This window comes from Scyliorhinus canicula, chromosome 13 (genome assembly GCF_902713615.1).
Source record: "Scyliorhinus canicula chromosome 13, sScyCan1.1, whole genome shotgun sequence".
Taxonomy (NCBI): Eukaryota; Metazoa; Chordata; class Chondrichthyes; order Carcharhiniformes; family Scyliorhinidae; genus Scyliorhinus; species Scyliorhinus canicula.
In genome coordinates, this window is record NC_052158.1 from 125,678,588 (window position 1) to 125,695,704 (window position 17,117).

The window sequence follows — 17,117 nt, forward strand, 5'->3', positions numbered from 1 at the left end:
GCACCCGTGCCAACACCCCCCCCTACGTGTTACGTATGGTGGCAGTGCTCAACGGTAACATCGAGCAAATGGTGCAGCAATTTGCGGCTTGCCAGAGAACACCAGAAGCTCCCTCCATCAGCCTCGCTCCATCCATGAGAGCGGCAAGGACACACATGGGTGCGTTTGCACTTCAACTTTGCCGGGCCCTTTTTGGGATCAATGTTTCTGCTCCTGATCGACGGTCACTCAAGTGGATGGATGTACATCGGATGTCTTCCGTCAGTCCTTCAGCACCCACAGGATTCCAGAGATGCTTATTGATGACAATGGCAATCCCTTTACCAGTGAGGAATTTCAAGGATTTATGCGCACTAATGGGGTGAAATACATTTGAATCACCCCATATCACCCACTTCAAAAGATCTGGTAGTCCAGACATTAAACAAGAAATGACTGCGGGGTCGGTTGACACAAAACTGGCATGTTTCCTATTTACTTACCGGGGTAGCGCTGATAGAGTGCGAGTGGGCTGCCGCTTCCAAACCTGCCTAAGTTTGATGTTTTTGGATCTTGGCGGGAAGGTGGAAAAGGTAGCAGGGTCTCGAGTAAACGTATCACGATCATAAAACAGGTGACATCAAACCTGGGGACGCAGTCCACGTTAGAAATTTGGGAATTCCAGGGTGCAAAGTAGAGAGAACGGGGACAATCTCCAATGGTTAACACTGAAGGACCATGCAAAAACATGCGGTCCACCTCAAAGGAAGGGTGCCCACCCCAGGGAGAACCATGCCAGATGAATCAGTCCCTCGCCCCCGCTATCTGTCATCGTTGAACCAAGGTACACTACCCACCTGGAACCTGTGCCCAGGCCAGTAGGACGTGGATGACTTGGTGTCTGATAGGGACAGAGAATCATCAGTACTCTTGGAGAACATTGCAGTCAGAGATGGACCTCCGACAGGGCCCCTAGGAGTTCGGTGTGAAAAGTGGTGCCTCCACGTCCCAACACAATGCTCAGCCCCCCCCCCCCCCAACCCACCCACCACCACCACAGCTGCAATAAACACAGCCACGGGTAAAATGGCGAAGGAGACCCTCTCTGCAACTGCCTTTAGGAGGACCTTCAGACTTTGATTGGGGGGGGGGTGTAATAACCTTCATGATACCCACGGGATACCCCAAATGATCCTCCTGTGGCACTCGTGGAATACAAACTCCCCGCTATTGGACGGAAACCCATCAGCTGGGCACCGTAAAAATCACATCAAAAATGCCAGCCCGGACTGGGATCGGCGAGATCAGTAGCCCTGATTGGGACCTTCGGACTGTAAGCCACGTTGTGGCCTTTAGGTTTGTTGTTGAATGAAACTTTTGGGGGGGGATTTACTTTCTTAAGCCTCCTGAGCCTTTATATCCCTCATATTTCTCTTCTTTTTCCATGACTTTGATTTCGGACATCAGTCATTCAGGATCTTGCCATACACACCTCTTGAGACATACTTTCCGTTTCTTTCCTTGTCCCATTACAACTACCGCAGGGATCAGTCCTGGGTCCCTTGCTGTTTGTAGAATACATCAATGATCTCGGCTTCAATGTGGGAGGTATGATCAGTAAGTTCACAGATGACACAAAAATTTATATTTTGGTAAATAGCGAAGAGGAAAGCCTTAGATTACAGGAAGCTATAGATAGGCTGGTCAGATGGGCACAACACTGGCAAATGGAATTTAAACCTGAAAATTGTGAGGTGATGCACTTTGGGAGGATTGACAATGCAAGGGAATACACAATTAACAATATGACACGAGGTAATACAGAGGATCAGTAAGGCCTTGGGATGCATATCCAAAGATCCTTGAAGGTAGCAGGATGGGGTAGCTAAGGTGGTTAAGAAGACATAGGGAATGCTTGCTTTTATGAGACTTGTTAGGCCACAGCTAGAGTACTATATGCAGTTCTGGTCGCCACACTGTGGTTGCACTAGAAAGGGTGCAGAGAAGATTCACCAGGATGTCGTCTGGCTGCAGCATTTCAGCTATGTAGAGAGTCTGGTGAGGCTGGAGTTGCTTTCCTTAGAGCAGAGAAGGCCGAGGAGGGACCTTACTGAAGTGCACAAAATTATGAGGGACATAGATAGGTAGATGGGAAGAAACGTTTCCCCTTAGTAGAGGCGGCAATAAGCAGGGCGCATAGATTTAAGATAAAGGACGGGGAGTGTCAGGATAGTTATAGAACAAAGAACAAAGAAAAGTACAGCACAGGAACAGGCCCTTTGGCCATCCAAGCCCATGCCGACCATGCTGCCCGTCTAAACTAAAATCTTCTACACTTCCTGGGTCTGTATCCCTCTATTCCCATCCTATTCATGTATTTGTCAAGATGTCAATTAAATGTCACTATCGTCCCTGCTTCCACCACCTCCTCCGGCAGCGAGTTCCAGGCACCCACTACCCTCTGTGTAAAAAAGCTTGCCTCATACATCTCCTCTGAACCTTGCCCCACGCACCTTAGACCTATGCCCCCTAGTAATTGACCCCTCTACCTTGGGGAAAAGCCTCTGACTATCCACTCTGTCCATGCCCCTCATAATTTGTAGACCTCTATCAGGTCACCCCTCAACCTCCGTCATTCCAGTGAGAACAAACCGAGTTTGTTCTGGAGTTATGTGGAACGTGAGGGATTTGGTGAGGCCAAGAGGTGTTTGCGCACCTAAATAGCTTAAAGGCCGATGTTGTCATGGTACAGGAGACACATCTGAAGGTGAAAGATCAGGTGAGGTTCAGGAACGGTTGGGTCAGTCATGTATTTCATTTGGGGTTCGACAGCAGGGCGTGGGGGGAAGCGGTAAGAGAGTGCGGTTCCAAGAACAAAGAACAGTGCAACACAGGAACAGGTCCTTCAGCCCTCCAAGCCGAGGAAAACGTTTTCACCCAGAGGGTGGTGGAAATCTGGTATTCACTGCCTGAAAGGATGACAAAGGCAGGAACCCTCACGACAATTAAGAAACATTTAGAGACATTAAGAAACGCAATAGCATACAAGGCTACCTAAAAAATGCTAGAAAATGGGAATAGACTAGGGCATCTTAACTTCCGGTGCTGGCATGTAGGAGCAAGTCGCACGTTGGGTGGCTCCTGCTGGAGGTTTGATTATCTTTTAGAATTTAATGCCCAGACCCATGGGAAATTTTTCAACAAGTAAGTGAAGGAAGACATAAGGAAGGAGGAGGATGTCCAAAAACCAAAAGAAAGCCGCCGCGAAGAAGGGGGCGAGTGAAAGTTCACCGTCGAGCGATAGGGTCAGCTTGGCAACTGAAAAGAGGGCAGAGGCTGGGTGGGGCCACACTGTTCACGGCAGAAAAGATGACCGAGGTGATGGTCGTGGAATTTGACAAACAGCACATGGAGATGATGAAGAAGGAGGTGATGGCGGCATTGAAGGTGCTGGTAGAGGAGAGATTGCCCCGGTGAAGGCGATGATACATCGGCCGAGGTGCGGGAGCAGAGTTAGAAACTGAAGGGAGTGGAGGAGGCCTTGATGCAGCACAGTGATCAGCTCACCTCAAACGGTGAGGAGCTGCAGACGGTGGTGAAGACCAACAAAGCTCTGCGAGCCAAGGTGGAGGAGCTGGAAAATAGATCTAGGCACAATCTGAGGATCATGGACCTGCCCGAAGGGATGGAGGACCTGAGGCTGACGGAGTACATGGCCAAGATGTTTGCGGAGCTGTTGTGGGAGGGGGAAGATTCCTCCCGGTACAAACTTGATCGGGCTAATCGGTTGTTGAGGCCTAAACCAAAAGCGAATGAGCCGCCAAGAGTGGTGATTCTTTGTTTCCATACCACGTGAAGGAGAAGTTGGGCAAAGCAGAACCGGGAGTTTCAGTGGGCTGGAGCTGGTATATGTATATACCAGGATTAACCGTTGGGTTAGCGAGGACGCAGGCGGCCTTTGGCCGAGTGAAGACGGCACTGTATAACAGCAGTGTGCGGTTCGGCATAGTGTACCTAGCTATGTTGAGGGTTACCTACAACTCCAAAGACTTATTTTGAGACAGTGGAAGCGCCAGAGATTTTGGGAAGGCAGAAGGACTGGGGCAGAAGTGAGAAATGGGACTGAGGATTTGTTTTGGACTGAGGGTAGGAGGGGGATGGAAAATTGTGTATAGTTCTATTTTTTATTTCATGTTGTAATGTGTGTTAAAGGGGTGAAGTTGCCCATTTGGGTAAGATAGGAGATGTTTTTTTTTTGCAATGACGGTTTTCTGGGGTTTGTATGTTTGCACTGGGTTTGTTTGATGGAAGGGGTTTGATGGCAACAATGGGACGGGGTGGGCCAAGCCCAGTGGGCCTGGAGTTATGATGATAGCGGATAGGAGGGGCGGGAGGGGTTCAGGGTAGTTACGCGGAACGTGAGGGATTGGGGGGGGGGGGGGGGGAATCAGTGAAGAGGTCGAGGGTGTTTGCACACCAAAAAAGCTTAAAGGCCGATGTCATACTGCAGGAGACTGATCTGAACGTGAAAGAACAGGTCAGGCTCACAAAGGGCTGGGTATTTCATTCATGGTTCGACAGCAGGGGGCGGGGGGGTTTGGTCAGTAAGAGAGTGAGGTTCCAAGAACAATACAGGACAGGAACAGGCCCTTTGGCCCTCCAAGCCTGCGCCAATTACATGTCCTATCTAGACCAACCACCTGTATCCTTCTATAACCCGTCTGTTTGTTGATGTGGCTATCTAAATAAGTCTTAACGGTCGCTAACATATCCGCCTCAACAACCTCACTTGGCAGTGCATTTCTGGCCACCACTACCCTCTGTGAAAAAAACGTCCCCCCCACATCTCCACTGAACCTTTTCCCCCTCACCCTGGGAAAAAGCCTCCACTGTTCACCCTATCCATACCCCCCATAATTTTATAAACTTCTATCAGGTCGCCCCTCAGCCTCCGTCTTTCTAGGGAGAGCAATCCCAATTTATTTAACGTCACCTCATAGCTAATACCCTCCATACCAGGCAACATCCTGGTAAACCTTTTCTGTACTCTCTCCAAAGCCTCCACGGCCTTTCGTTCTATAGAACTGTAAAATGATTTGCGAACTTTTAGACTCTCAAAAAGATTACGTTTGAGCTAAGGGGGATGAAGGAAGGGTGCTACAACCATTGGGGGGGGGGGGGGGGCTGTTTATTATGCACTTTCGAGAATTGGTTGCCATCGAACATTGTGTGGGGGGGGCGTGGGGAGAGGAAGGGGGGTGTTGTGGTTATTGTTGACTAGATTACACTGTTTACTGATTGACCGTTAATTTTTGTTTTTTACATGGTACAGGTGGATGTTTTAATCTATATGGTGAGTGGGGTCCTGTTTCTGTTTGGGGGATTGTTATTGTATTTGCTTTTGCTTGTTTTTTCTTTTGCATATTTGATGAAAATAAAGAGAATAAAAAGATTTTTTAAAGAAAATTATCTTTCATCGTGAACTGTTTTGTCATTTAATCCCTCCACTTTAAGGCCTTCTCTTTTGGACTTCTTCCCACCCTCCCAATTTTCACTTGCCCAAAACCTATTACATTTTTTAATTTACCCAGTTCTAACTTGCGGCCACAGACCCAAAACGTTTCTCTCTCTGCAGATGCTACCAGACCTGTTGACTATTTCCAACATTTTCTGGTTATATCCGAAAAGATGCATTGGTATTAGGGCCCTGGGCAAGCTAAAGAAAGAAAACCCTGGATTTACCTCATAGCTTTTCTGTTTTCAGGTCCACCCAAAGTATTTTGCAGTGAACTACCTCTGAAGTGCAGTCTATCTGTTGATGCCGACATAATAAAAATGCTCACAGATTGTTGTCCTGTAGGCATAAACATGCAAGTTGAAGTTATCTTCCGTTTGAATTCAAAGTAATAAATTACGAGTGTCTTTCTCTATACCAATTCGTTTTGATTTCAGGTTTGGGAAGCAAACAGCATTTATGTATTTAATTCTCAGTGTTCAGCAATGTAATTCCCTCATCCTTTCTTATATTTTCACAGTGTACGTCAAAAAAAATCACCAAATTCCATTTGAAATTGTAAGAAACTTTTCCATATTTTGAGATGTGTTCAACTCCATTATGCTACATTTATATCTCTTATCCCCATAATAAAAGTATGCTCATCAGATTCTTTTCAACTTCTGTTATTACATACTCATAATCCATTGCTGCCAGAAATGTAGCATCAAAGTGTTTGGCTAACCCAATAAATATTTAGATGTGTGTGTAATGACCTTCCTCAGAATTCAACAGAGACGAAGAAATGTTGACCTGAAATTTTGTGGTAGCAATAATAGCAATATTATAAGTTTGCTGTCACAACTCCGGTGAACTGACAGCAACTTGTGGAGTGCAATGAATAATCTCAATGAAATGCTGAAAGCCGCGATTGGTGATGCTATGCTTGTCCATAGGTGCACGATGGAAGTCCTCGCAGACAACAATTGAATGGAAATCAATGAATTTACAAGAACCTCTACTTTTGCTCAATTAGTTTCACGGCAAGAAGTCATGAAAAATGTACACATGTGCAATGAGGTGTAACTGAGCTTTAAACTGCCAAAGTTTTATAATTAGTGCTGAACAACATATTTGTCAATGAAAAGATAGTTTTTTTTTTCTCTGTGGAATGTCAAATTTCTCCAATATAATCAAAACTCCACATACTTTTAAAAGTGTTTTGGTTTAAAGTTCATGATATTTTAGCTTCAACCTCAATTCCACGTGTGTCGCATCTCTCGCTGTAAAATAGTAATTTTAAGTGAAGGATAATCAATGCCTTTAATTTCCTGGATTGCTTTGTGAGAGCTCTGCAATGTGTTTGGTCACTTAACAACATCACAGTTGCTGGATGCCTATCATTCCCCGTGACTTGGCACCAAATTCAAATTTATGTCGGATGGGAGATATAGGAGGGATGTCCGAGGTAGGTTCTTTACTCAGAGAGTAGTTAGAGTGTGGAATGGACTGCCTGCTGTGATAGTGGAGTCAGACATTTTAGGACCTTTCAAGCGGTTATTGGATAGACACATGGAGCACACCAGAATGACAGGGAGTGGGATAGGTTGATCTTGGTTTTGGACAAAGCTCGGCACAACATCGAGGGCTGAAGGGCCTGTTCTGTGCTGTACTGTTCTAAGTTCTAAAATTCACACCAAAGAGAGCGCCAGAGATTGACCATTATAAATCAACAAGTCATCCACAGAATCCCTACAGTGCAGAAGGAAGGACAGTGGTTAGCACTGCTGGCTCATGGCTCTGAGGACCCTAGTTCGATTCTGGCCCCGATTCACTGACTGTGTGGAGTTTGCACATTCTCCTTGTTTGCAAGGGTCTCACCCCCACAACCCAAAGATATGCAGACTAGGCAGATTTGCGACGCTAAATTGCCCCATAAGTGGAAAACAAAGAATTGGGTACTCTAAATTTATAAAAGAAAACAAAATAGCGCAGAAGGGGGCCATTCGGCCCATCGAGTCTGCACTGACCCTCAGAGCACTCAAATTACCCATCCTACCCACGGATTCACCCAAAGCCGAAACCGAACCTGGGCCTCTGTAGCAGCAATGTTAACCACTGTGCCACCATGCTGCCCCAGAGAAAGTGGCACAGAAGGTAAACAGCATTTTGTAATTCTCATTTTGATCATAATTGCTATTTCACACTGAAAGATTTTTTTAAAATATTTTTATTCAAGAATTTTTCAATTTATGACAAACAAAATATACAATATCAAAATGGATGTTACAAAATGCAATATTAAAAAAACAGAACCAACCATATAAAGTCCATCCAGAAGAGAAACACCCTTTCCTCAACAATGGGAACTAACCCACGCCCCCCCATCCCCTATATTAGCTGATGGTTAGTTCTTTAAGGTAGGAAATGAATGGCTGCCACCTCAGATAGAACCCCAACAACCGAATCCGTGACGGTGTAGTTGACCTTCTCCAGATGTAAAAATTCCTCGGCAAGAACACTTATCAGCATGTCTGCTGTTATTGGGGAGGCTGCTGGCGCCGACGCAGCCTCCGCCATTTTTTCCATGGGGATCGACAAGTCGCTTTCTGTGGGTTGTTTATTCCTTTTTTTTTGGCATTGGAATGATTCGGAATCCTTTATGTTCCACAATAAACGGTTTTAAGCTAAAATATCCTGGGGAAAACGGGCAAAAAGGGCTCTAAAATACGGATCCTGGTGTGAGCTGCCTTATGAGCATCCTCACTTCACATGACATTCATGTTCTGTGACCTGATGTTGAAAGATCTAAAGAATGATTTGGTTATAAGGCAATCTACTAAATGCAATTATCTGTTGGTGCCAAAACAGTAACTTATAAAGAAACTCTTTTATCTTTCCAATCCCATTACATGGAAGCAATTGGCTAACGGATTTTGGAGTTCAGAATTATGCGTGAAATTGGCTACTGGAAAAAATAATTCCACATGTTCAAGCATAAAATCCAGATGGATTTCCTGTGAGCTATACAATGGTACAAATAAATTAACGTCATTTGGGGGGGGGGGAATGAATCACTGTGATCAGTACAAATGATGATGGATAGTCAGAAAAAGATCTCCAAAACAAGTCAGTGAAATTAGGCTGTGATAAAAGATCATTATTCCATTCCCTCTGGTGAGTACCTTAGTATGCACAGAACTGACAAAGAAAATACTGACCTGGCCGGCCTCGTGTGCCATCTGCTTTCTATCCACATGTTATTTTTAAACATACTCCAGCTGTCTTAGGAAGTCTGACCCACAACTACAGGAAATGCTCGTCTCAGCAGCAGTGTAATTCACATTTCCTCTTCCAGAGTCAGCCTGAAAGAATGAGTGCCAAATCCTTCTTGCATTGTATGCGGATCAAAGCCACTTCCATTATTACCCCAGCAAGTCAGCGTTGGAAAAAAATCTGAAGAAATGGTAGGCCTTTAGGGTGTGAACGAATTTAGCATATTTTAAAATCAACCTTCTTATCTCACAACTTGTATTCATATAGCACCCTGTAACAATAAAATGCTCTAAATCACTTCAAAGGAACATTATGTAGCAAAATTTGACTCCGAGCCTTAGAAGTAATATTAGGGCAGATGGACAAAAGCTGGGTCAAAGAGATCAGTTTTAAGGACCGTCCTAATGTGGGTCAGTGGGGGGATGGGATTTGGGTGTGAGTAAAAACGTAAGCAGCAGAGATTTGGATGACTCTAATTTACGAAGAGTAGAATGTTGGAGGCTAGCCAGAAATGTAATGAGACAGTAACATCTAGAGGTAAACACGGTATGACAAAAATTTTAGCAGCAGCTGAGGCAGATTGAGCAACCAGCTTGGATTTTATGTGCTTGTCCCAAAATTTGTCTCACTTTCTCACGTACATGGGCTTCCCTGGGTGCCATCCATACAGGATTCCTCCAGGTAACAACTGTGGAGACTCCTCCGCTTATCACTGCCCAAGCATCTATGGTTGGGGAAAGTTCACTGTGCATGTAATTAGAATAGTAATAATAATAATCTCTATTGTCACAAGTAGGCTTACATTACCATTGCAATGACGTTACTGTGAAAACCCCCTAGTCGCCACATTCTGGCACCCGTTTGGGTACACTGCGGGAGAATTCTGAATGTCCAATTTGCCTAACAGCAACAAAAAAGAAAATGCTGGAAAATCTCAGCATGTGTAGGGAGAGAAAAGAGCTGACATTTCGGGACTTATGGGAGGAAACCGGAGCACCCGGAGGAAGCCCACATAGACACTCAGCCACATGAAGCAGGAGAACAGGACTCTGAGCCGTGAATGAGCACTCAAAAGTTATTTTGCAGGGAGGTTGGGGGGGGGGGGGGGGGGGGGGGGGGTATGTGTCTGTGTACATGCGTGTAATACATTTAAATAGGGCAGTAAGCCAATACAGGATTAGAGCAGGGAATATGAACTGGACAATTTTACTGCTGCTGCTTCAGTTTTGCCAGAGCCAACCAGATCGTGTAAAGGAGTCTCTGGGGAATCTGTGCCATCAAACTGTAATGAACCGAGCTAAACAGCAATGTGCTGTTTGAATAGCAACTATCTCCAGGCACTTTGGATGCAATATATCTGCCGGTGAAGGTGGCTGGAGGGTCAAATCAATTGACTGGGAAAGTGAGAAATCCTACGTACAAGAGGCAGAGTAAAAACATTTTGAAACTGCATGCCACAAGTCTGTGCACAGTTCTTTGCACCAATTAAGCCCTAATAACTATGCATTTGCTGATAAATTCGACAAATACAAATGAGCCTATAAGCAAGCAACACCAAGGGCCATCAGACTCCGATTGATGGAGTCCCTTAGAGCAGGAAAACACTGATTCAAAGTCGTTGGGGTGACTAGGATGGAGAGGGGCAGCAGTCAAGGCGAAAAAGCAGCAGCTTTCTTGATCGCGACCCAGGGCTGTAGAGGAATGGGCAGGTGAGGCCATATCCAGACAGCCAGCAGCGAGGCTAGGGTGCTGAGCGAGGTGAGGTGAGAGGTCCAGGTCGTTGAGGGGAGCAGGGGGTAGCTCGACCCCCAGGCCAGAGTTGAGGAGGGCTGGGCAGGCAAGGCCATAGCCAGGCAGCCAGCAGCAAGGTAAGGTTGTCGTGGGAGGTTTGGTGCAAGGCGTTGGTCGTCGAGGGGAGCAGCGGGCAACTCAGTCTCTAGGCCAGGGCTGGGCAGGAGGCCAGGCAGCCAGAGCCAGCAGTGAGGGGAGCAGGAGCAACACGACCGCCAGGCCAGAGCTGAAGAGGGCTGGGCACTTGATGCCACACGCGACATCCTGAACCAGCAGCTAGGCAAGGTCGTCGAGGGGAGCAGTGGTGACTCGACCCCCAGACCAAGGCTGCAGAGTGCTGTGCAGTTGACGCCACAGCCAGGCAGACAGCAGTGCAGCATGCTCTTGAGTGGTGTAATCACCGGTCATTGAGGGGAGCAGGAGTATCTCAACCCCCAGTCCAAGGCTGGGCAGGCGAGGTTGTAGCCAAGCAGCCTGAGCCAGCAGTGAGGCAAGGCCACCAAAGGAGCAGAGGTGACTCAACCCACAGGCCAGGGCTGAGGTGGGCTGGGTAGGTGGGTAGGCCATTGTCAGGCAGCCAGCACGAGGAAAGAACGTTGAGGTGAAATGCAAGACATGGCAAACTTGGAAGTGCGGCAAAACTGCGAAGAGTGGCAAAAGTGAGAGAAGAGACAAAGCTGGGATGGGGGAAACCTGCGATGGTGTAAAATTGTGATTGAGTGGGCAAAACTGAGTGGGGGGGCAAAACTGCGAGGGGTGGCAAAAGTGAGAGGAGACAAAGCTGGGATGGGGAAAAGCTGCGATGGGGTAAAATTATGATTGGGAGGGCAAAATTGAGTGGGGGGCAAAATGGAAAGTGCGAGGCAAAACTGGGAGTGAGGGAGAAAAAACTGGGAGTGAGGGGACAAAACGTTTGGGAGGGTACAGTTGAAAGAAGGGACAGAGCTGGGATAGGGAGCAAAACTATGATGGGGATAACATTGGGAGAGAGGGGGCAAAGCTGGAGAGAGGAACAAAGCTAGAGAGAAGCCAAATCGGGAGGAGGCAAAGCTGGAGAGAGGGCATATTTTTACAAGTTAAAAAGTACTAAAAATAGTTGCACAGTGATCAATTTGTGCTTTTTTGTAATTTGCTTCTTTGCATTCTGTGGGCGAGATGTTATTGGGGAGGGGCCTGACATAATTTTTTGGGCGAGGGGCAGAAATGGAGCCGAGCACAGGGCCCCACAAAGTACAATTCCACCACTGGTCAGAAATGCAGTGGAATGAATGTTCAGCACTCATCTGAGTTCCTACTGCTGCAACACTCAAGAAACTTGCCATCTACAACAGAGTAATTCACTTGACTGGTGCCCCCTGCCACTGGACCGATATTCACGTCCTTCATCATTGGTGTGTGGTGAATATAAAATGTATTTTGTACAGACTCATTGCAACTTAACAAGTGACTGCCACTGTAAAGCACAAGATATCATGCAAATGACACCATCAGGTCCAAGTTGCCCACCATCCTGATTCAGACATATATTACCAGTGTTTCATCACCAGTCAATAATCTGATAGTCCCACCTAATACCATTGTGGGATCACTGTCAGAAAATACAGTATCCCCGATTACTAAGCGTGAATGGTGTGTTCAAGATTGGAATGAGACTTGAACCTCTTCACCACTTGTTTGTGTTTTAGAGCAAGTTGGAAAGGGCTGCCAGATATGATAGCGCCCAATGCTCTTTTATTGTCCTCATCACAAGACAATATAAAGCATGCTTCTGAAAATTGGTCCCACAACTGACACAGATATCCTCTAAGTAGCAAAAATTATCTGACCTCTTTAGACTGAAAATTCAATTCCATAGGTCAATACGCAGTTAGTAAACACGTGGGCCAAAAGTGGCAATCACCATTGTGTCGCCACTCCACTCCTTTTTACTTAACCTAGACTCAGGAACTGCACATTTCTCACCTTGACTTCTGACCCATACCTGCTAAGAAATGTGCAGCATAGCTGCTTCTGGTGAGCCTTCTGTGCAGTGCAGCAGCTTTGGGGATAAGTGAAGCTTAGTCACCTTATCATGGCACTAGCTGCTGTAAACCAGTATGCTTAAAGCTATTTTGACAGGAAAGAAGGTGAGTGGGTAGGATGGGTTGGAGATAGGGAGGGAGTTTGTGAGCGTGGGGTTGGAGGAGGAGAAAAACAGGTCGTCAGTACTAGTTACTGAGTTGTTAGAAGTGCTTTTAATGTTTCTAACTTTTCCTGCAGAACTATTCTGCTCATGAGTTAGTGCCGCCCGAAGTCTCTGATTTAAATCGGAGTTTTGGATGGTTCCCGGTGCAGGGAAATTACCCAATAGAAATTGAAAATTCCCAATCAGGGATGTCTCCCAGCGCATCTTCCAGGGTACCTCTGGATATGACTCGCCAGAGAACGGAAAATCTGGGCCATAACAAGTACCTCCAATCTGTCTACAAAAATTCATAACTTGGTACTAAATTTAAATTCAAGTGCAGAAAGATCACCAACAGATGAATAACTTTGTGGATTAAGCTATTTCTGTGAAGAGGTTTATCAGCACTAAAATAAATCAACAAGAATGATAAGAAAATACATAGACATAGTAAAAATTCTTGTTGGAACAGTTTAAGGAAGCTCAAAAAATAGCAGATACTTCAGTGAATCAGCAACAAGGAATGCAAAAAGAATCCAAGATTACTCTATGCAGCTTTCAATGCACAAATTCTCCCCCAGTTAATCTTTTAAGATTACATAGATGGCTTTGTACAATGTGTATCTAGATGCAGTGTCAATAATGCATATCTTTATGTAATTGCAAGCCTCATCAGTTTACACCGACACTGGTAAATTGGTAATACAGTTCACACCAACACAGGTAATATAAGGTGGGGCGAAGGGGTAGGGGAAGTGGAAACTGTGATGTATAATTAGTCAGTGGAAGATTTATTTTGTTTTTATTCTGCACTACTGCATGTGCATTACTAATGGTCCGTGTACCTATGGAAGATTAAAAGACAAGATAGGAAGACAGAAAAGACAAATACAACTTCAATCCCTTAGATTTGTTATCCTAGCTACTATACTTCTGCATTGATGATGTATGGCATTTAATGGCTAGTTTAAACCTAAATGATGAAAAACTGGAAAAATGGTACTGCTAACATGAATAACTAACTAGTCGCAAACTCGGTAATATATGGACACAATAAACAATACATTTCTGTTACTCTGGAGACAGTGGCACATTTATTTCGACTTAAAACATATTCCATGTATACTATAAAAGGTCCTCGTTGTCTAAAGCTATTCATTAATCACCACAATTCAGAGCACCCACACATTCAATGATGTCACCATATGGCATAATGCCCTTGTAATACAAGCACTAGCATTCTCAGTATTCACAATGAGAACAATGAAGAAGAGTTCCCAGGTTGCCCAGTTGCTTCAGGACAGTCTTTAAAACTCCCATTTGTTCTACTCAACACAAAAAATTCTGAAACACAATAATGATTCGAGTCTTAAAAATATAATTAAATAAAACCATTACTTTCACATTGTAAGAGAAGCATATATCAGTTGCAAAAAATACAGTACCAGCTAGTCTTTAAGCCCAACAAATGCAGTGTTATGATAGCAGGGTCTTCAAGACATCAAGCACAAGTAACTGTATTACAATTTTACTGTGGAATTAAAGTAACTCCCATGAAAAACATTGATGGACAAAACGTTGTTGTTTCTAAGATATCTAAATGTAAAATGAGGCACACAAATGCACCACTGTTATTGTAAACTAAAACAACACTCCGAGATTCACTGTAATTTCATTGTCAATTTTTGACACACAACAAAGTTAATGTTATTTAAATAATTATATATTTCTGTGCCAGTTTAAATATTCGGCTACTTTTGCATGATGTGCTCATATTGAATACATGGATGAGGGTTTCAGCAGCAGATTAGCTGAGATAGCAGGGGAAGGGGTGGGGAGAATCGGGCAATGACACAGAGGTGCAAATGGTGATGGCACGAATATAAGGTCAGAAATTAATTTTGGAACCAAATGTGATTCAAGGCTGTGAACAGACTGGCTTCATCTCAGACCATTGCCAAAAAGGATGGAGTTGGTAGTTCAGTCTGGAGCATGGACCAAAAATAATAGCTTCAGTGATCCCAATATTTAATTGGGGGAAACTTCTGCTCATGCAGTACTGGACATTCGAAAAACAGACGAATAAGTTAACAACAATGGAGGAGTGGAGCGAGGTAGTGGCAAGGTAGAATTGAATGCCATTGGTGGACATGTGAAAACGATTACTGTGCCTTAAGATGTTGTAGTTGGATGGATTGATCCTTGGGGAACATCAAGGTAACTGAGTGGAAGCAGATCTTCCGGTGGCGGCAATGAACAGTTAAGCCGCACATTCGGCGGCTCCCGCGGAGAACGGACTTTGGGGCTCTTTTCAGGGCCCCCAACAGAGCTGCAGCGGCGAATCCCAACGGAGGAAGAAGACAGGAGTCGACCCCAACAGTCCCATGGTCCAGACCAGGAGCGGGGCAGAAAAAAAACCGAGGAAAGTGCCTCTGAAAAAACGGGGGCAGGAGGAAAAAATGGCGGCCGGCGAAGGCCTCGAGGAGCTGAGGAAGTGGGCCCAGGAGCAGCAGGCGATTCTGCTGCGCTGCTTCCAGGAGCTGAAGTTGGAGCTGCTGGAGTCCATCAAGGTAACCAACAAGGAACTGATGGAGACCCAGACAGCCCGGGGGCTGCAATCCAGGAGCTGCAGCAGCAGGCCTCCGAAAGGGAGGACGAGGTCGTGGCCGTGGCGGGGAAGGTGGAGATGCACGAGGCGCTCCATAAAAAATGGCAGGAGCGGTTCGAGGAGCTGGACAACCGGTCGAGGAGGAAGAATTTGCAGATCCTGGGCCTCACGGAGGGGATGGAGGGGTCGGACCTAGCGGCCTATGTGGTGATCATGTTAAACTCGCTGATGGGGGCTGGAGTTAGAGGGGCCCCACAGAATTCTGGCTAGGAGGCCCAAGCCGAACGAGCCGCCGCAGGCGGTGTTGGTGAGGTTTCATCGGTTCGTGGATCGTGAGTGTGTGCTCTGGTGGGCCAAGAAGGAGCGGAGCAGCAAGTGGGAGAACACGGAGGTGCGGCTCTTCCAGGACTGGAGTGCGGAGGGGGGAGGCGGAGGGCCGGGTTTAACCGGACGAAGGCGGTGCTCCACAGACGGAGTGCGAAGTTCGGCATGTTGCAGCCAGCGCGTCTGTGGGTCACCTATAAGGATCGGCACCACTATTTTGAGTCCCCGGAGGAGGCGTGGGCCTTTGTACAAGCCGAGAAATTGAACTCAAACTGAGGGTCTAGGATGGGGGATGTTGTATTGTATAATATTGTATTTGCATTTGCTTGGTTTAGTGTAAGAATGTCGTACTGTTTTTTCTATAGGGGTTTTTAAGCAGGGGTCGGGTGGATGGGTTCGGGCAGAGGGGTAAACAGGGAGTTCGGGGAGCTGGTGGGGGGGACTGACAATGGGAGTGGCCCTGGAGGAGGCGGGGCCCGGCAGGGCGAAAGCGCGGGCTTTCTGCGGGTTTCCCGCGCTGTGAGATGGTGGGGGCGGGGCCGGGGCTGAGAAGCGCGGGTCGTTGCTGGCTGTTTTCTTTTCCCGCGCAAGAGCGGGGGGAGGGTGGACCCGTTGACGGGCCAAATGGAGGAGGGGCAGTCCCACGCTGGGAGGAGCCGAAGGTAGGGCGGGAGTCGCCGGGGTCAGCAGAAGTTAGCTGGCTCACGGGAGTGCTGTGGAGGGGACCTAGCCTGTGGGGGGGGGGGGGGGGGGGGGGGGGGGGGGGTCAAATGGGCCGGTCAAACGGACCCGGGTATTTGCGCACCTGAAGGGACTGAAGGCAGATGTGGCCATGCTCCAGGAGACACGCCTGAGAGTGGTGGGCCAGGTTCGGCTGAGGAAGGGATGGGTGGGCCAAGTATTCCACTCAGGGCTGGATGAGAAGAGTAAGGGGGTGGCGATCCTGGTGGGGAAGAAGGTGTCGTTTGAGGCATTAAATGTGGTGGCTGACAGTGGCGGGAGATATGTGATGGTGAGTGGCAAGCTACAGGGGTAGCGGGTGGTTTTGGTGAATGTTTACACCCCAAATTGGGACAAAAGGGGTTTATGCGGCGTATGTTGGGCCGCATTCCGGACCTGGAGGTGGGGGGCCTGATCATGGGGGGGGGACTTCAACACAGTACTGGATCCCCCATTGGATCGATCCAAGTCCCGGACGGATAGGAGGCCGGCGGCGGGGATTCATGGACCAGATGGGGGGGGTGGACCCCTGGAGGTTTGCGAGACCAAGGGCCAGGGAATACTCGTTTTTCTCCCACGTACATAAGGCCTACTCGAGGATTGATTTTTTTTTGTCCTGAGCAGGGGGTTGGTGTCGAGGGTGGAGGATGTGGAATACTCCGTCATTGCCGTTTCAGATCATGCCCCGCACTGGATGGACCTCGGGCTGGGGAAGAGAGGGACCAACGTCCGCTCTGGCGCATGGAGGTGGGGCTGTTGGC

General features: G+C 46.9%; 1 protein-coding gene across 21 annotated transcripts in view; it reads right to left on the reverse strand.

The window, feature by feature from the left end:
• lrch3 (leucine-rich repeats and calponin homology (CH) domain containing 3) overlaps positions 1–17,117 on the reverse strand; it is a 228,224-nt gene that overhangs the window by 167,544 nt on the left and 43,563 nt on the right. The window lies entirely within an intron of this gene.